This window comes from Rattus norvegicus, chromosome 7 (genome assembly GCF_036323735.1).
Source record: "Rattus norvegicus strain BN/NHsdMcwi chromosome 7, GRCr8, whole genome shotgun sequence".
Classification (NCBI taxonomy): Eukaryota; Metazoa; Chordata; class Mammalia; order Rodentia; family Muridae; genus Rattus; species Rattus norvegicus.
The window spans coordinates 12,450,521-12,470,544 of record NC_086025.1 but is presented as its reverse complement, the minus strand read 5'-3'; the positions used below and the strand labels follow the sequence as shown (position 1 = coordinate 12,470,544).

Sequence of the window (20,024 nt, the reverse complement as noted above, 5' to 3'; positions counted from 1 at the left end):
AATTATATAACTTGTTGGGGCAGCCAGAATCAGGACGTTTTATTTTTGAATTCTACTTATATTGTGAAGTAGAAGGAATTTGGACCAATTTGACAGTTTTAATTTATGTAAGCACTCACTCATTCTATAAGCCAGTTTGGTACTTTGTAAATAATATAAAATATAAGCATCTGTAGACTATATGTATGTATGTTTATACACTTTACTCACTTTAAAAATTTGTTTAGATCTACTTTTTCCCCATATCATGCATAACTTGATTCTCTGAGCTCTAATCAGGGATGGAGAGGAAACAGAAAGGACAGACACACAGACACACATACAGTGAAGCTTGGGCTAAGGGATATTAAAGCAAGAAGTTCAGATAACTAGTCACATCACCACACTCAAGAGCAGAGAGAAAGGAATCTGTAAATCCTCACTTGCTTGTTTGCTTGTGCTCAGTTTGATTTCTCTACTCTTATACAATTCTGACATTCCTGTCCACCTAGGGAATGGCACTGCCCACTGTAGGCTGCCTCTTCTCATATTGATTTACTTAAGACAATCCCTCACACACATGCTCACCAATCAAACCAATACAGACATTCCCTCATCAAAACTCTCTTCCCAGGTAATTCTAGGTTGCGTTAAGTTGATAGTAAAAGCTAACCACCACACCGGGTGAAGAAGAAATTTTTTCTTTTGGAATTTTTAAGACTATGCAGTCTCATGATAGGTGTGTTTTTTGGTTCTCTTGTAAGCATTTGGTAACCACAATTTTTCAGTTGTTCAACTGACCCAGTAACAAAAAGAAATGAGTACAGCTTATCACACAAAGGTTGATTCTATTCTGCTGTTGCTTTACCAGAGAATTTCAATAAACTGTTAGAATAAGGTGTGAGATTAGTCAGTATTCTATTGCTGTGAAGAGACACTATGACCAAGGCAACTCTTATAAAAGAAAGCATTTAGTTGGTATTTGCCTATATAGTTCAGAGGTTTAGTTCATTGCGATAATGGTGGGAAGGTTGGCAGTATGCAGGTACACATAGTGCTGGAGAAGTAGCTTGAGAGTTATATATATAGATGCTCAGGAAGTAGGACAACTCCATATTGATCAAGGGCCATTCCTGTTCAAACCACCACAAGCGTAACAATCAAAATATTACTTGAACATGTGTAGAACCTAATGCCATGTCAACATCTTATGAATTAAGTTTGGACCTTTTGTACTGTGCTCACTCTTCCTTGAGGAAACTGGTCTCCATAGGTAAAGATATTATTCTTTTTTTTTTTCTTTTTTTTTTTTCGGAGCTGGGGACCGAACCCAGGGCCTTGCGCTTCCTAGGTAAGCGCTCTACCACTGAGCTAAATCCCCAGCCCCGATATTATTCTTGTATTAAAGAACTTAAGTGCTTCTGACTCATCAATGCTGCTGCATGGATTGAAATATGGTAAAGAATAATTTAGGTAAATATGTCAAGCGAGTCACTTTATACTGTGAATTTAAATAGAATTTAGTATTTTTCCATAGTAATATTTTTGTAGTATTATTATTCCTAATGATTTTTCTGGGTCTGTCTTTTAGAAGAACAAATGAGAATGTGAAAATGAATACCAATATACCTGATGAAGACAAGGTTATTCATATACTTAAGAATCAGTAATGAGTGGTTGGGGATTTAGCTCAGTGGTAGAGCACTTGCCTAGGAAGCGCAAGGCCCTGGGTTCAGTCCCCAGCTCCGGAAAAAAAAAAAAAAGAACCAAAAAAAAAAAAAAAAGAATCAGTAATGATTCTAAAGAATCTTGGTATGATAAGATATTTTAGAAAAAAGTAAAAAACAAATATATCCAGCTACAAAGTGATTTAATCTTGAGCAATTTTCTCTAAAACTGCATGCATATAATACTGAGCAATCAGAACATTCCAAGTGTTCCAATATTGGAAACAGCTAGAATATCATGATGCTATAAGTAACTTCCTTATGGTTCATACACACAAACTTCATCTCATACACGATATTGTTTAAAATACTATGTTGATTTATCTATAAGCTTTGGGTATAAAGCATGTATAAAACAAAAGTAAAACACTTATTTTTACTCTGGACCAAATACCAACAAATCTATTGGATATCAAATATTCCCTAAATCCAAAATCATTTTTTTTCAGTCTTTTTTTTTTTAATTTTTTTTTATTTATTTTTTTTATTTTTTATTAACTTGAGTATTTCTTATATACATTTCGAGTGTTATTCCCTTTCCCGGTTTCCGGGCAAACATCCCCCTCCCCCCTCCCCTTCCTTATGGGTGTTCCCCTCCCAACCCTCCCACCATTGCCGCCCTCCCCCCATAGACTAGTTCACTGGGGGTTCAGTCTTAGCAGGACCCAGGGCTTCCCCTTCCACTGGTGCTCCTACTAGGATATTCATTGCTACCTATGGGGTCAGAGTCCAGGGTCAGTCCATGTATAGTCTTTAGGTAGTGGTTTATTCCCTGGAAGCTCTGGTTGCTTGGCATTGTTGTACTTTTGGGGTCTCGAGCCCCTTCAAGCTCTTCCAGTTCTTTCTCTGATTCCTTCAATAGGGGACCTATTCTCAGTTCAGTGGTTTGCTGCTGGCATTCGCCTCTGTATTTGCTGTATTCTGGCTGTGTCTCTCAGGAGCGATCTACATCCGGCTCCTGTCGGTCTGCACTTCTTTGCTTCATCCATCTAGTCCAATTGGGTGGCTGTATATGTATGGGCCAAATGTGGGGCAGGCTCTGAATGGGTGTTCCTTCAGTCTCTGTTTTAATCTTTGCCTCTCCCTTCCCTGCCAAGGGTATTCTTTTTCCTCATTTAAAGAAGGAGTGAAGCATTCACATTTTGATCATCCGTCTTGAGTTTCGTTTGTTCTAGGGATCTAGGGTAATTCAAGCATTTGGGCTAATAGCCACTTATCAATGAGTGCATACCATGTATGTCTTTCTGTGATTGGGTTAGTTCACTCAGGATGATATTTTCCAGTTCCAACCATTTGCCTACGAATTTCATAAACTCGTTGTTTTTGATAGCTGAGTAGTATTCCATTGTGTAGATGTACCACATTTTCTGTATCCATTCCTCTGTTGAAGGGCATCTGGGTTCTTTCCATTTTCTGGCTATTATAAATAAGGCTGCGATGAACATAGTGGAGCACGTGTCTCTTTTATATGTTGAGGCATCTTTTGGGTATATGCCCAAGAGAGGTATAGCTGGATCCTCAGGCAGTTCAATGTCCAATTTTCTGAGGAACCTCCAGACTGATTTCCAGAATGGTTTTACCAGTCTGCAATCCCACCAACAATGGAGGAGTGTTCCTCTTTCTCCACAACCTCGCCAGCATCTGCTGTCACCTGAGTTTTTGATCTTAGCCAATCGCACTGGTGTGAGGTGAAATCTCAGGGTTGTTTTGATTTGCATTTCCCTTATGACTAAAGATGTTGAACATTTCTTTAGGTGTTTCTCAGCCATTCGGTATTCCTCAGCTGTGAATTCTTTGTTTAGCTCTGAACCCCATTTTTTAATAGGGTTATTTGTTTCCCTGCGGTCTAACTTCTTGAGTTCTTTGTATATTTTGGATATAAGGCCTCTATCTGTTGTAGGGTTGGTAAAGATCTTTTCCCAATCTGTTGGTTGCCGTTTTGTCCTAACCACAGTGTCCTTTGCCTTACAGAAGCTTTGCAGTTTTATGAGATCCCATTTGTCAATTCTTGATCTTAGAGCATAAGCCATTGGTGCTTTGTTCAGGAAATTTTCCCCAGTGCCCATGTGTTCCAGATGCTTCCCTAGTTTCTCCTCTATTAGTTTGAGTGTGTCTGGTTTGATGTGGAGGTCCTTGATCCACTTCGACCCAAGCTTTGCACAGGGTGACAAGCATGGATCGATCTGCATTCTTCTACATGTTGCCCTCCAGTTGAACCAGCACCACTTGCCGAAAATGCTATCTTTTTTCCATTGGATGGTTTTGGCTCCTTTGTCAAAAATCAAGTGACCATAGGTGTGTGGGTTCATTTCTGGGTCTTCAATTCTATTCCATTGGTCTATCTGTCTGTCTCTGTACCAATACCATGCAGTTTTTATCACTATTGCTCTGTAATACTGCTTGAGTTCAGGGATAGTGATTCCCCCTGAAGTCCTTTTATTGTTGAGGATAGCTTTAGCTATCCTGGGTTTTTTGTTATTCCAGATGAATTTGCAAATTGTTCTGTCTAACTCTTTGAAGAATTGGATTGGTATCTTGATGGGGATTGCATTGAATCTGCAGATTGCCTTTGGTAAAATGGCCATTTTTACTATATTAATCCTGCCAATCCATGAGCATGGGAGATCTTTCCATCTTCTGAGGTCTTCTTCAATTTCTTTCTTCAGTGTCTTGAAGTTCTTATTGTACAGATCTTTTACTTGCTTGGTTAAAGTCACACCGAGGTACTTTATATTATTTGGGTCTATTATGAAGGGTGTCGTTTCCCTAATTTCTTTCTCGGCTTGTTTCTCTTTTGTATAGAGGAAGGCAACTGATTTATTTGAGTTAATTTTATACCCAGCCACTTTGCTGAAGTTGTTTATCAGCTTTAGTAGTTCTCTGGTGGAACTTTTGGGATCACTTAAATATACTATCATATCATCTGCAAATAGTGATATTTTGACCTCTTCTCCTCCGATCTGTATCCCCCTGATCTCCCCCTGTTGTCTGATTGCTCTGGCTAGAACTTCAAGAACTATATTGAATAAGTAGGGAGAGAGTGGGCAGCCTTGTCTAGTCCCTGATTTCAGTGGGATTGCTTCAAGTTTCTCTCCATTTAGTTTAATGTCAGCAACTGGTTTGCTGTACATGGCCTCCACCATGCCTAGGTATGGGCCTTGAATTCCCACTCTTCCCAGGACCTCTATCATGAAGGGGTGTTGAACCCTGTCAAATGCTTTCTCAGCATCTAATGAAATGATCATGTGGTTCTGTTCTTTCACTTTGTTTATATAATGGATCACATTGATGGCCTTCCGTATACCAAACCATCCCTGCATGCCTGGGATGAAGCCCACTTGATCATGGTGGATGATTGTTTTGATGTGCTCCTGAATTCGGCTTGCCAGAATTTTATTGAGTATCTCTGCGTCGATATTCATAAGGGAAATTGGTCTGAAGTTCTCCCTCCTTGCCGTGTCTCCGTGTGGTTCAGGTACAAGAGTAACTGTAGATTCGTAGAAGGAATTCGGTAGGGCTCCATCTGTTTCAATTTTGTGGAATAGCCCGGACAATATTGGTATGAGGTCTTCCATGAAGGTTTGATAGAACTCTGCACCAAACCCACCTGGACCTGGGCTCTTTTTGGTTGGGAGACCTTCAATGACTGCTTCTATTTCCTTAGGAGTCATGGGGTTGTTTAACTGGTTTATCTGTTCCCGATTTAACCCTGATACCCGGTATCTGTCTAGGAAATTGTCCATTTCCTGGAGACTTTCAAATTTTGTTGAATATAGGTTTCCATAGTAAGATCTGATGATTTTCCGAATTTCCTCTGAATCTGTAGTTATGTCTCCCTTCTCATCTCTGATTCTGTCAATTTGGACGCACTCTCTGTGTCCTCTCGTCAGTCTGGCCAAGGGTTTATCTATCCTGTTGATTCTCTCAAAGAACCAACCTTTGGTCCTGTTGATTCTTTCTATGGTCCCTTTTGTTTCCACTTGGTCGATTTCAGCTCTGAGTTTGATTACCTCCTGCCTTCTACTCCTCCTGGGTGTATTTGCTTCTTTTTGCTCTAGAGCTTTTAGGTGTGCTGTCAAGCTGCTGACATATGCTCCTTCCTGTTTCCCCCCGCAGGCACTCAGCGCTATGAGTTCTCCTCTCAGCACAGCCTTCATTGTGTCCCATAAGTTTGAGTATGTTGCATCTTCATTTTCATTAAATTCCAAAAAGTTTTCAATTTCTTTCCTTATTTCCCCCTTGACCAGGTTATCATTGAGTAGAGCACCGTTCAATTTCCACGCATATGTGGGCATTCTTCCCTTATTGTTATTGAAGACCAGCCTTAGGCCGTGGTGGTCCGATAGCACGCATGGGACTACTTCTATCTTTCTGTACCTGTTGAGGCCCGTTTTCTGACCGATTATATGGTCAATTTTGGAGAAAGTACCATGAGGAGCTGAGAAGAAGGTATATCCTTTTGCTTTAGGATAGAATGTTCTATAAATATCCGTCAAGTCCATTTGGCTCATGACTTCTCTTAGTCTGTCGACATCACTGTTCAATTTCTGATTCCATGATCTGTCCATTGATGAGAGTGGGGTGTTGAAATCTCCCACTATTATTGTGTGAGGTGCAATGTGTGTTTTGAGCTTTAGTAAGGTTTCTTTTACGTATGTAGGTGCCCTTGTATTTGGGGCATAGATATTTAGGATTGAGAGTTCATCTTGGTGGATTTTTCCTTTGATGAATATGAAGTGTCCTTCCTTATCTTTTTTGATGACTTTTAGTTGGAAATTGATTTTATTTGATATTAGAATGGCTACTCCAGCTTGCTTCTTCTGACCATTTGCTTGGAAAGTTGTTTTCCAGCCTTTCACTCTGAGGTAGTGTCTGTCTTTGTCTCTGAGGTGTGTTTCCTGTAGGCAGCAGAATGCAGGGTCCTCGTTGCGTATCCAGTTTGTTAATCTATGTCTTTTTATTGGGGAGTTGAGGCCATTGATATTGAGAGATATTAAGGAATAGTGATTATTGTTTCCCTTTATATTCATATTTGGATGTGAGGTTATGTTTGTGTGCTTTCATTCTCTTTGTTTTGTTGCCAAGACGATTAGTTTCTTGCTTCTTCTAGGGTATAGCTTGCCTCCTTATGTTGGGCTTTACCATTTATTATCCTTTGTAGTGCTGGATTTGTAGAAAGATATTGTGTAAATTTGGTTTTGTCATGGAATATCTTGGTTTCTCCATCAATGTTAATTGAGAGTTTTGCTGGATACAGTAACCTGGGCTGGCATTTGTGTTCTCTTAGGGTCTGTATGACATCAGTCCAGGATCTTCTGGCCTTCATAGTTTCTGGCGAGAAGTCTGGTGTGATTCTGATAGGTCTCCCTTTATATGTTACTTGACCTTTTTCCCTTACTGCTTTTAATATTCTTTCTTTATTTTGTGCGTTTGGTGTTTTGACAATTATGTGACGGGAGGTGTTTCTTTTCTGGTCCAATCTATTTGGAGTTCTGTAGGCTTCTTGTATGCCTATGGGTATCTCTTTTTTTAGGTTAGGGAAGTTTTCTTCTATGATTTTGTTGAAGATATTCACTGGTCCTTTGAGCTGGGAGTCTTCACTCTCTTCTATACCTATTATCCTTAGGTTTGATCTTCTCATTGAGTCCTGGATTTCCTGTATGTTTTGGACCAGTAGCTTTTTCCGCTTTACATTATCTTTGACAGTTGAGTCAATGATTTCTATGGAATCTTCTGCTCCTGAGATTCTCTCTTCCATCTCTTGTATTCTGTTGGTGAAGCTTGTATCTACAGCTCCTTGTCTCTTCTTTTGGTTTTCTATATCCAGGGTTGTTTCCATGTGTTCTTTCTTGATTGCTTCTATTTCCATTTTTAATTCCTTCATCTGTTTGATTGTGTTTTCCTGGAATTCTTTCAGGGATTTTTGCCATTCCTCTCTGTAGGCTTCTACTTGTTTATTAATGATTTCCTGTGTTTCCCTAAGTGTGTTCATGTCTTTCTTGAAGTCCTCCAGCATCATGATCAAATATGATTTTGAAACTAGATCTTGCTTTTCTGGTGTGTTTGGATATTCCATGTTTGTTTTGGTGGGAGAATTGGGCTCCGAGGATGGCATGCAGTCTTGGTTTCTGTTGCTTGGGTTCCTGCGCTTGCCTCTCGCCATCAGATCATCTCTAGTGTTACTTTGTTCTGCTATTTCTGACAGTGGCTAGACTGACCTATAAGCCTGTGTGTCAGGAGTGCTGTAGACCTGCCTTCCTCTCTTTCAGTCAGTTATGGGGACAGTGTGTTCTGCTTTCGGGCGTGTAGTTTTTCCTCTCCACAGGTCCTCAGCTGTTCCTGTGGGCCTGTGTCTTGAGTTCACCAGGCAGCTTTCTTGCAGCAGAAAATTTGGTCTTACCTGTGGTCCCGAGGCTCAGGTTCGCTCGTGGGGTGTTGTCCAGGGGCTCTCTGCAGCGGCAGCAACCAGGAAGACCTGTGCCGCCCCTTCCGGGAGCTTCAGTGCACCAGGGTTCCAGATGGTCTCTGGCTTTTTCCTCTGGCGTCCGAGATGTGTGTGCAGGGAGCAGTCTCTTCTGGTTTCCCAGGCTTGTCTGCCTCTCTGAAGGTTTAGCTCTCCCTCCCACGGGATTTGGGTGCAGAGAACTGTTTATCCGGTCTGTTTCCTTCAGGTTCCGGCGGCGTCCTAGGCTGGTGTCCTGCCGCTCCTGGGCCCTCCCCCACGGGAGCCCAGAGGCCTTATACAGTCTCCTCTTGGGCCAGGGATGTGGGCAGGGGTGAGCAGTGTTGGTGGTCTCCTCCGCTCTGCAGCCTCAGGAGTGCCCACCTGACTAGGCGGTTGGGTCTCTCTCTCACCGGGTCTGGGAGCAGAGAGCTGCTGCGGGCCGGGATCCGCGGGTGTGGGACTTCCGGTAAACACAGACCGTGCCTCCTAGAGAAATTCTGCTTCCGTGTCCCAAGCTCACCAGGCAGCTTTCTTGCAGCAGAAAATTTGGTCTTACCTGTGGTCCCGAGGCTCAGGTTCGCTCGTGGGGTGCTGCCCAGGGGCTCTCTGCAGTGGCAGCAACCAGGAAGACCTGTGCCGCCCCTTCCGGGAGCTTCAGTGCACCAGGGTTCCAGATGGTCTTTGGCTTTTTCCTCTGGCGTCCGAGATGTGTGTGCAGGGAGCAGTCTCCTCTGGTTTCCCAGGCCTGTCTGCCTCTCTGAAGGTTCAGCTCTCCCTCCCACGGGATTTGGGTGCAGAGAACTGTTTATCCGGTCTGCCTCCCTCAGGTTCCGGCGGTGTCTCAGGCTGGTGTCCTGCCGCTCCTGGGCCCTCCCCCACGGGAGCCCAGAGGCCCTATACAGTTTCCTCTTGGGCCAGGGATGTGGGCAGGGGTGAGCAGTGTTGGTGGTCTCTTCCGCTCTGCAGCCTCAGGAGTGCCCACCTGACCAGGCGGTTGGGTCTCTCTCTCACCGGGTCTGGGAGCAGAGAGCTGCTGCGGGCCGGGATCCGCGGGTGTGGGACTTCCGGTAAACACAGACCGTGCCTCCTAGAGAAATTCTGCTTCCGTGTCCCAAGCTCACCAGGCAGCTTTCTTGCAGCAGAAAATTTGGTCTTACCTGTGGTCCCGAGGCTCAGGTTCGCTCGTGGGGTGCTGCCCAGGGGCTCTCTGCAGCGGCAGCAACCAGGAAGACCTGTGCCGCCCCTTCCGGGAGCTTCAGTGCACCAGGGTTCCAGATGGTCTTTGGCTTTTTCCTCTGGCGTCCGAGATGTGTGTGCAGGGAGCAGTCTCTTCTGGTTTCCCAGGCTTGTCTGCCTCTCTGAAGGTTTAGCTCTCCCTCCCACGGGATTTGGGTGCAGAGAACTGTTTATCCGGTCTGTTTCTTTCAGGTTCCGGCGGTCCAAAATCATTTTTGTCACTAGTACTGTGCACCAAAAATGTGCACAATATTGTGTATTTAAATGTGACATAGGCATTCAATGCTTTCCAGACATGAGGATGACATAATGCAACTGCACATGAACACTATAGTTTGTATATATCTGTGCTTGAACCATTTTGCAGAGCATCTAGTCTGAACACGTTAAAACATTTACAGTTCATGCTATGTATTACATAGCAAATCATTAAGAAGCAAAATATTAGTAGTGGTTTTGTTTTGGTTTTGTTTTGATTTTTAATGGCAGCCAGTTGGAGGAGAAACCATGTAGATGTAATGAAGGTCATCATGTGCAAAAATCTTCAACTGCATTCCAAAGCCCAGTGTGAATCCAGAATTCCATTGAGAAGTTCCCATAAGTGAAAGTTGGGTGTGTGGAGAAATGGGCATTGGCTTTATATCTCTAAGTGTACTAATCAAACAAACTATATGAAGATCAAGAATATGAAAAGGAATCTGAGAACATATCCAGTTCCCCACTGTCCTTTCAGAAACATAAAGGGACTCATACCAGAGAGAACTGTTTTAAAACCTAAAATCATCCTAAAATCACTGTGGTGATACTTTTGATATTTTAGACATGGTCAAAATCATGTAAGGACCTTCATTAGAGAAAAACACCATAAGTATAAGCAATGTGAGAAAGTTTTCATTTCTTCCAGTTCCTTTCAAAGGTATACACAGTGTAACAGCCAAAGGAAATTCTATGTATATAAACAGTGTGAGAACATCTTTGCTCTTCCCAGTATTTAAAGAAAAAAACACACATGAAAGAATACATACTGGTGAGAAACCCTATGTATATAAGATGAGAAATCCTTCTTGTCTGCAACTACAAAGACATGAAGTAATTCATAGAGGCAAGAATACCCATGAGGAAGCCTTCAAACGACTATGTACCTTTCAGACATAAAGAAATTAACAGTGGATGAAGCTGCGTCTGTGCAAACAATGTGGTGAAACTGCAGCTCTGCTTACTTAAAGCACAGGAAATGGTCATGAGAGAGTGAAACTTTTTCAAGAGTATCTATCTATCTATCTATCTATCTATCTATCTATCTATCTATCATCTGTCTATCTATCTATCTATCTATCTATCTATCTATCTATCTATCTATCTAATGTATATGAACACTCTGTCTTCATATACATCAGAAGCTGGCATCAGGGGCTGGGGATTTAGCTCAGTGGTAGAGCGCTTGCCTAGGAAGCGCAAGGCCCTGGGTTCGGTCCCCAGCTCCGAAAAAAAGAACAAAAAAAAAAAAAAGAAGCTGGCATCAGATCCCACTACAGATGGTTGTGAGCCACCATGTGGTTGCTGGGATTTGAACTCAGGACCTCTGGAAGAGCAGCCAGTGCTCCTAACCACTGAGCCATCTCTCTAGCCCAGAGTGAAACCTTTCATGTTACCAGTGGAGGAACCTATTTTGTATAAACCATTCTCTTCTAGTCCATGGAAGAAGTCACACTGGAGAAAAACTCCATGACTGCAATCAATGTAAGAAAGCTTTCTGTAGTTCCAAGTCTTAAAGAATACATAATGAAGGTCTCACTGACAAGAAGCCACATTCCTGTATTCATTGTAGAAAGCCTTCAGTTTCTCCACTCACCTCCAAGTACCTAAAAGAATTCACATGGGAAAAAACCTTTTAGATGCACACAATGTGGGAAACTGTTGGTTGTAGCTTTTGCTATCCACATAAGCTCCAGGAATGGACCACATCACCAGTCCCCACCCAGCTTCCCTTGAATTCAAGGATAAAATAGTTGTTCAATTTCAACTTGCCTTCCGAGACAATTTTTGGGCAGTTCTGTCTTCCACCTGGAAAACTGTGCCCTTATCAATACTTATAGCTCCACACTTCCCACTTGCCCTAAACTTTAGTTGCTCAGTTGCGTCTCCCTTCTGCTAAACACCCCCAACCACCCGCCTGTAGGAGCGGCCTGTGTGGCCACTCCATCTCGAGATCTCACATGGCTGATCAACTTTTCTCCATCAGAAACATGGGGAAGTCTCCTCTTCTTCCTTGTGTCTGTCTGTCTGCCTCTAGGGACCTGGGAGTCCCACCTATCACTTTCACTCAGCAATTGGCCCATGGTTTCTTTACTGACAGATCAAGAACCAATTGGGGAACAGGACCATAGCATCAGAACTACCCCTTCAGGGAACCCTCAGTCCATCCTGTCATCTTCAAATACATGAAGGAATTCACACTAGAGAGAAAACTTTTGTATCTACATAGTGTGGGAAAGCTTTCCGTTTTCTTAGTTCTTATCACAGACCTGAAAGGACTCACAGAGAATAACGCTAAAGACAGAATTTGTTCTATCATGATTATCCCTTTCATAACACTTATGTGTATGTTCATGAGAGATAACCTCTTGTATTAAGTCAAAGATTAAGGATGTGGTATGGAAAGCAAGTTTGATTAAAGGTCCAAAAGTCTTTATTTGGTACATGTGTGCAAACGTACACCAGATGAAAACTTCTTGTCAAAAATGCATGGAAGTCATGAGTAGTAGCCTATGTTGGGGCAGGCATTTGAAAAAACCTTATATTTTCAATCTGGTAAATGTCCATATGAACACACATTACTGTTTTGTAGGATAAACCTGAAAATACACAACCTGTGGGAAATGTCATAAATATGTTGGTTTGGAAAATTGTTTAGGGATTGCTTCTACTATTCTTTTCCAGAAAGCTTCTTTCTATGTAACTTACTTGTGTTGACCTCTTGAATATTTAGATGAAAAGGTCTACCTCCACTTTCTGCACCAGTTGCTCATTTTTAAATTGTATATCTGAACTCCATACTATCATTTTTACTATAGAAAAAGTTCTTATCTGCCTAGGCTTATTTTATTGGTTATTATTTTATTTACATTTCAAATGGTATCCCTTTTCCCAGTTTCCCATCCATAACCCCAATCACAACCCTCCTCCCCCTTCTTCTATGAGCATGTTCTTGCACCCATCCACTCACCCATCCTGCCTCCCCACCATGACATTCCCTTACATTGGGGGTCAAGCCTTGTCAGGACCAGGGGCTTCTCTTCCCATTGGTACCCAACAAGGCCACCTTCTGCTTCATATACAGCTGGAGCCATGGGTCTGTCCATGTGTACTCTTTGGATGGTTGTTTAGACCCTGGGAGCTCTGGTTGGTTGGTTGGTATTGTTGTTCTTATGGTGTTGCAAACCCCTTCAGCTCCTTCGATCCTTCCTCTAACTCCTCCAATGGGGACCTTGTTCTCAGTTCAATGGTTGGCTGCAAGCATCTGCCTCTGTATTTGTCATGCTCTGAAAGAACATCTCAGGAGACAGCTATATCAGGCTCCTGTCACCATGCACTTGTTGGCATCAGCAATACTGTCTGGGTTTGGTGGTTGTATGTGTATGGGCTGGATCCCCAGGTGGGGCAGTCTTTGGATGGCCTTTCCTACAATGCTGCTCCAAACTTGTCTCCATGTTTCCTCCTATAAATATTTTTGTTCCCCCTTCTAAGAAGGACTGGAGCATCCAAACTTTGGTCTTCCTTCTTCTTGAGGTTCATGCAGTCTGTGGATTGTATCATTCGGTAATCCAAGCTGTTGGGCTAATATCCACTGATAGTGAGTGAATACCACATATGGTTTTGTGATTGGGTTACCTGACTCAGGAGGATATTTTATAGATCCATCCATTTGCCTAAGAATTTCATGAAGTCATTGTTTTTTAATAGCTGAGTAATATTCCATTGTGTAGATGTACCACATTTTCTGTATCCATTCCTCTGTTGAAAGACATCTGGGTTCTTTCCAGCTTCAGGCTATTATAAATAAGGCTGCTATGAATATAGTGGAGGATGTTATACATTGGAACATCCTTTGGGTATATGCCCAGGAGTGGTATAGCTGGATCCTCAGATAGTACTATGTCAAATTTTCTGAGGAACTTCCAGACTGATTTCCAAGTGGCTGTACCAGCTTGCAATCCCACCAACAATGGAGGAATATTCCTCCTTTTCCACATCCTCACCAGCTGTTTCCACCTGAGTTTTTCTCTTAGCCATTCTGACTGGTGTGAGGTGGAATCTCAGGGTTGTTTGAATTTGCATTTCCCTGATGATTAAGGATGTTGAATATTTCTTTAGGTACTTCTCAGCCATTCAATATTCCCCAATTGAGAATTCTTTGTTTATCTGTGTACTCCATTTTTAATAGGGTTATTTGATTCTCTGGAGTCTAACTTCTTGAGTTCTTTGTATATATTGGATATTAGCCCTCTATCAGATGTAGGATTGGTAAAGATCTTTGCCCAGTCTGTTGGTTGCCATTTTGTCCTTATAATAGTGTCCTTAGTGTTACAGAAGCTTTGGAATTTTATGAAGTCCCATTTGTCAATTCTTGATCTTAGAGCATAAGCCATTGGTGTTCTGTTCAGGAAATTTTCCCCAGTACCCATGTGTTCAACACTCTTCCCCACTTTTTCTTCTATTAGTTTGAGTGTATCTGGTTTTATGTGGAGGTCCTTGATCCACTGCACTTGAGTTTTCTACAGGTCGATAAGAATGGATCCATTTGCATTCTTCTACATGCTGACCTCTAGTTGAAACAGTACCATTTGTTGAAAATGCTGTCTTTTTTCCACTGTATGGTTTTAGCATATTTGTCAAAGATCAAGGGACCATAGGTGTGTGTGGGTTCATTTCTATTTTATTGCTCTATCTGCCTGTCTCTGTACCAATACAATACAGTTTTTATCACTATTGCTCTGTAACAGAACTTGAGGTCAGGGATGATGATTTCCTCAGAAGTATTTTTATTGTTGAGGATAGTTTTCGATATCCTGGATTTTTTGTTATTCCAATTGAATTTGCAAATTGCTCTTTCTAAATCTATGAAGAATTGAGTTGGAATTTTGATGGGGATTGCGTTGAATCTGTAGATTGCTTTTGGCAAGATGGCCATTTTAGTATATTAATCCTACCCATCCATGAGCATGGAGAGCTTTCCATTTTCTGAGATCTTCAATTTCTTTCTTCAGAGACTTGAAGTTCTTGTCATACAGATCTTTGACTTGCTTGGTTAGAGTCATACTGAGGTATTTTATGTTATTTGTGACTATTGTGAAAATGTCATTTCCCTAAATTCTCTCAGCCTGTTTATCCTTTGAGTAGAGGAAGGCTACTGATTTATTTGAGTTAATTATATATCCAGCCACTTTGCTGAAGGTGTTTATCAGGTTTAGGTAGTTCTCTGGTGGAACTTTTGGGATCACTTAAGTATACTATCATCTGCCAATAGTGATATTTTGACTTCTTCTTTTCCAATCTGTATCCCCTTGATTTCCTTTTGTTGTCTGATTGCTCTGGCTAGAACTTCTAGAACTATATTGAATAAGTAGGGAGAGAGTGGGCAGCCTTGTCTAGTCCTTGATTTTAGTGGGATTGCTTCAGGTTTCTCTCCATTAGAACATTTAGTTTAATGTTTGCTACTGGTTTGCTGTACAATGCTTTTATTATGTTTAGGTATGGGCCTTGAATTTCTGATCTTTCCAAGACTTTTAACATGAAAAGGTGTTGAATTTTGTCAAAGGCTTTCTCAGTATCTAATGAGATGAACATGTGGAGTTTTTTTCCCCTTTGAGTTTGTTTATAAAGTGGATTACATTGATGGATTTCTGTATATTGAACCATCCCTGCATCCTTGGGATGAAGCCTACTTGATCATGATGGATGATAGTTTTGATGTGTTCTTGGATTCAGTTTGCAACAATTTTATTGAGTATTTTTGTGTCAATATTCATAAGGGAAATTGGTCTGAAGTTCTCTTTGTTTGTTGTGTCTTTGTGTGGTTTAGGTATAAGGGTAATTATGGCTTTATTGAAAGAATTGGATAGTATTCCTTCTGTTTTTATTTTGTGGAATAATTTGGAAAGTATTGGTATTAGGTTCTCAATGAATGTCTGATAAAATTCTGCACTAAACCCATCTGATCCTGGGCTTTTTGGTTTGGAGACTTAATGATTGCTTCTATTTCTTTAGGAATTATGGGACTGTTTAGATGGTTTATCTGTTCCTGATTTAACTTTGGTACCTGGTATCTGTCTAGAAAAATGTCCATTTCATACAGATTTTCCACTTTTGTTGAATATAGGCTTTTGTAGTAGGATCTGATGACTTTTTGAATTTCTTCAGATTCTGTTGTTATGTCTCCATTTTCATTTCTGATTTTGTTACTTTTGATACTCTGTCTGTGCCCTCTGGTTACTCCGGCTAAGGGTTTATCTATCTTGCTGATTTTCTCAAAGAACCAGCTCCTGGTTTTGTTGATTCTTTGTATGAACCTTTTTGTTTCTACTTGGTTGATTTCAGCCCTGAGTTTGATTATTTCCTGCCTTATACTCCTCTTGGGTGTATTTGTTTCTTTTTCTTCTAGAGTTTTTATGTGTGGTGTCAAGTTACTACTGTATGCACTCTCCAGCTTCTTTTTGGAGGCACTCAGAGCTATGAGTTTTCCTCTTAGCACTGCTTTCATTGTGTCCCATAAGTTTGTGTATGTTGTGCCTTTATTTTCATTAAATTCTAAAAAGTCTTTTATTTCTTTCTTTTCCAAGTTATCATTAAGTAGAGCATTGCTTAACTTCCATGTGTATGTGGCATTTTTGTTGTTTTTGTTGTTATTTAAGACCAGCCTTAGTCCATCATGATCTTATAGGATGCATGGGATTATTTCAATCTTCTTGTATCTGTTAAGGCCTGTTTTGTGACAGATTATGCTGTCAATTTTGGAGAAGGTACCATGAGGTGCTGAGAGGAAGGTATATTCTTTTGTTTTAGGATGAAATATTCTGTAGATATCTGGTAAATCCATTTGGTTAATAACTTCTGTTGGTTTCTCTGTGTCTCTGTTTAGTTTCTGTTTCCATGGTCTGTCTTTTGATGAGAGTTGGGTGTTGAAGTCTCCCACTATTGCTGTGTGAGACTTGAGCTTCAGTAAAGTTTCTTTTTTGAATATCGGTACCCTTGCATTTGGAGCATAGATGATCAGAATTGAGAGTTCATCTTGGTAGATTTTAACTTTGATGCGTATGAAGTGTCCTTCCTTATCTTTTTTGATAACTTTTGCTTGAAAGTTGATTTTATTCGACATTAGAATAGCTACTCCAGCTTTTTTTCTTGGGACCATCTGCTTGGAAAATTGTTTACCAGACTTTTACTATGAGGTGTCACTGAGGTGTCTTTCCTGTATGCAGCAAAATGCTGGGTCCTCTTTACATATCCAATCTGTTAGTCTATGTATTTTATTGGGGAATTGAATCCATTGATATTAGTAGATATGAAGGAATAGTGATTGTTGTTTCCTGTTATTTTTGTTGTTAGAGGTGGGATTATGTTTGTATGGCTCTCTTTGTTTGGGTTTGTTGCAAGAAGACTACTTTCTTGCTTTTTCTAGGGTGTAGTTTCCCTCCTTGTATTGGACTTTTCCACCTATTATCCTTTCTAGTTCTGGATTTGTAGAAAGATATTGTGTAAATTTGGTTTTGTCATGGAATATCTTGGTTTCTCCATCTATGTTAATTGAGAGTTTTGCTGGATATAGTAGCCTGGGCTGGCATTTCCGTTCTCTTAGGGTATGTATGACATCTGTCCAGGATCTTCTGGCTTTCTTAGTCTCTGGTGAGAAGTCTTGTATAATTCTGATAAGTCTGTTTTTATATGTTACTTGACTTTTTTCCCTTTCTGCTTTTAATAATCTTTCTTTGTTTTATGCACTGGTGTTTTGTTTGGGAGGAATTTCTTTTCTGGTCTAATCTATTTGGAGTTCTGTAGGCTTCTTGTATGTTTATGGGCATCTCTTTCTTTAGGTTAGGAAAGTTTTCTTCTATAATATTGTTGAAGATATTTACTGGCTCTTTAAGTTGGGAGTCTTCACTCTCTTCTATACCTTTTATCCTTAGGTTTGATCTTCTCATTGTATCCTGGATTTCCTAGATATTTTGGGTTAGGAGCTGTGTTTTTCATTTTCTTTGACTGTTGTGTCAATGTTTTGTATGGTATCTTCTGCCCCTGAAGTTCTTTCTTCTATCTCTTGTATTCTGTTCATAATGCTTGTGTGTATGATTTGTGATGTCTTTCCTAGGTTTTCTATCTCTAGGGTTGTTTCCCTTTGTGATTTCTTTATTGTTTCTATTTCCATTTTTAGGTACTGGATGGTTTTGTTCAATTCCTTCACCTGTTTGACTGTGTTTCCCTGTAATTCTTTACGGGATTTTTTTTGTTTCCTCTTTAAGGTCTTCTACTTGTTTATCTGTGTTGTCCTTGTTCCTTAAGGGAGTTATTTATGCCCTTCTTAAAATCCTTTACCATCATCACGAGTTGTGATTTTAAATCCAAATCTTGCTTCTCTGGTGTGTTGGGATATCCAGTATTTGCTTTGGTGGGAGAACCATGTTCTGATGATGCCAGGTAGTCTTGGTTTCTGTTGCCTAGGTTCTTGTGCTTGGCACTCACCATCTGGTTATTTCTGGTGCTAGCTTATCTTGCTATTTCTGAGAGTGGCTTGACCCTCCTGTAAGCCTGTGTGTCAGCACTCCTGGAAACTGGCTCTTTCCCAGCAGGATCGGGTACAGAGAGCTGTGTCACAGGTTCAGTCCAGGTGCAGCTGGAAACTGGAAGTATCCTCTCCCAGATTGCTCCTCAGTTCCTGTGTCCACAGTGCTCCTGGCAGGTTCCTCTTGGACCAGGAATGTGAACAGAAGTGGTGGTCTCACCTGTGCTCTCAGGATTGTCCAAACTTTTAAGAGGCCTGCTCTCTCCTCACAGGTGTATCAGCACTCCTGGAGACCAGTTTTCAGCTCTAAAGCGCATGTGAAAACCCATCCCATCTGCCTACGTTAAATGGAAGGATTTCCTTCTTCTCCTCATCTTTCCTCTTTTTCTTTTTTCTTTTCTATGTAAAGGCATTTAGTAGTCCATGATCAGGCAGATTGTCATATACTCTGTTCACTTTCATAGGTGCTAACATAAACAATGTATTACTTTTGCCATATTGTCTGTGATGACAAGGAGGCTCCACTTTCATCTCTTTCTACCAATCAAATCAGAGTCATCAGATGCCTGTTTGTTTTTCTCTTTCCTTGGTTCCACTCCCTACCCAAGATATTCATCTTAAGGTTGTCAAATTCAGAGATGGCTTGGTTTTTCTGGATAATACTCATGGGGCCAATTTTAGAAACAGCCAAGAACACAAAGAAACCCATTGCCTTCATTTCCCTGAGCGGGGACTGCTAGCTCTCGGATTTGGCTACTCAGTCATTCAGAAACTTAGCAAGCAAATCCTTTAGCATAGGGCAGGGTTGCTACAGCAAAAAATCCATGTTCCGGAGGCAGCAGGGTTGTCTTCAGAGTGAGTCAGTAGCAGGGTGTTCTCCTCATTGACGGATCATTCTGACTGTGCCTTCAGGAATGGATGTTGATTATCCAGTAAGGCCATGGAGAAAAGCACATCTGGGTCACAGACACAGTTTTAGATGTAAAGTTCCTCAGCTCCCTCCTCATGATACCTTTTTCACAATAAAAGCATAAGGAATGGCTCAGCTTGTTGTAGTTCATGGCTGGCTGATTCTTCTGGATACTCCAACACCAATCAAACTGCTTCAGTTATATCAGCTTAAATTCCATGCCTTAGTCAATCCAGGCAATGAAGTGAGCATTGGTTAGGTCATCAAGAAGGGTGACAAGGAATTGCCACAGCTGAAGAGAGACTCACTTCTAATAGTGGAAGTCCCTCTCCATACATGGTGGACTCCTACTTGACTTTGCCTTCCAGTCTTCCAGGCACCAAGCAAGTGCCATCAAAGTATAGCGTGGGGTCCTTTTCATATGTGAATCCTTCATGGTTGTTGAAGAAATGCCCTCTTGTCATGTAGGAAGACTGGCAGTTAAGCCCTTCTGAATCTGCACAGTAATCTCAGGACTCCTGCTTGGTTCCTATCGCATTCCAGACACCCCACATTCACAGAGTGAGTCATGGTATTCCTGCTTAAATTCCTGAAGGGTTTGAGGAGCTTTGGGGACAATAGACTGATTATCTTCAGGAACTCCTGATGAGGAGACTTCAGACAGCTGTTGTTGATTTTTTTTTTCCTGGTGGATATTGGCTTTCAGGCACCATCTTTGGCATTTGCAGAGGCTGATGTGGCCAGGGGACCTCAAAGGTTTGTTGCTGTGATCCAGGTTCTGGATCTGAGTGTTGGACTTTATAAAACAGGAAGACAGAGACCAGTGAGATCCACATCTTATAAACCATGAAAGCGAAATGAAGAGCATTAGCATAACACAATTTTGTAAATTTTGTGACAGCAAACATAAGTTTAATGAGTGAAAGTTTTTATCCAATCGCGTAGTTTTTC

General features: G+C 41.2%; 1 protein-coding gene, 1 long non-coding RNA gene and 1 pseudogene across 2 annotated transcripts in view; 1 reads left to right on the top strand and 2 right to left on the bottom strand.

The window, feature by feature from the left end:
* The window catches only part of Ftl1l5 (ferritin light chain 1 like 5), a 576,109-nt gene that overhangs the window by 400,968 nt on the left and 155,117 nt on the right, over positions 1–20,024 (bottom strand). The window lies entirely within an intron of this gene.
* Positions 1–20,024, top strand: part of LOC134479645 (uncharacterized) — a 56,022-nt gene that overhangs the window by 16,455 nt on the left and 19,543 nt on the right. The window lies entirely within an intron of this gene.
* On the bottom strand, positions 18,953–19,921 carry Etv5-ps3 (ETS variant transcription factor 5, pseudogene 3; annotated as a pseudogene).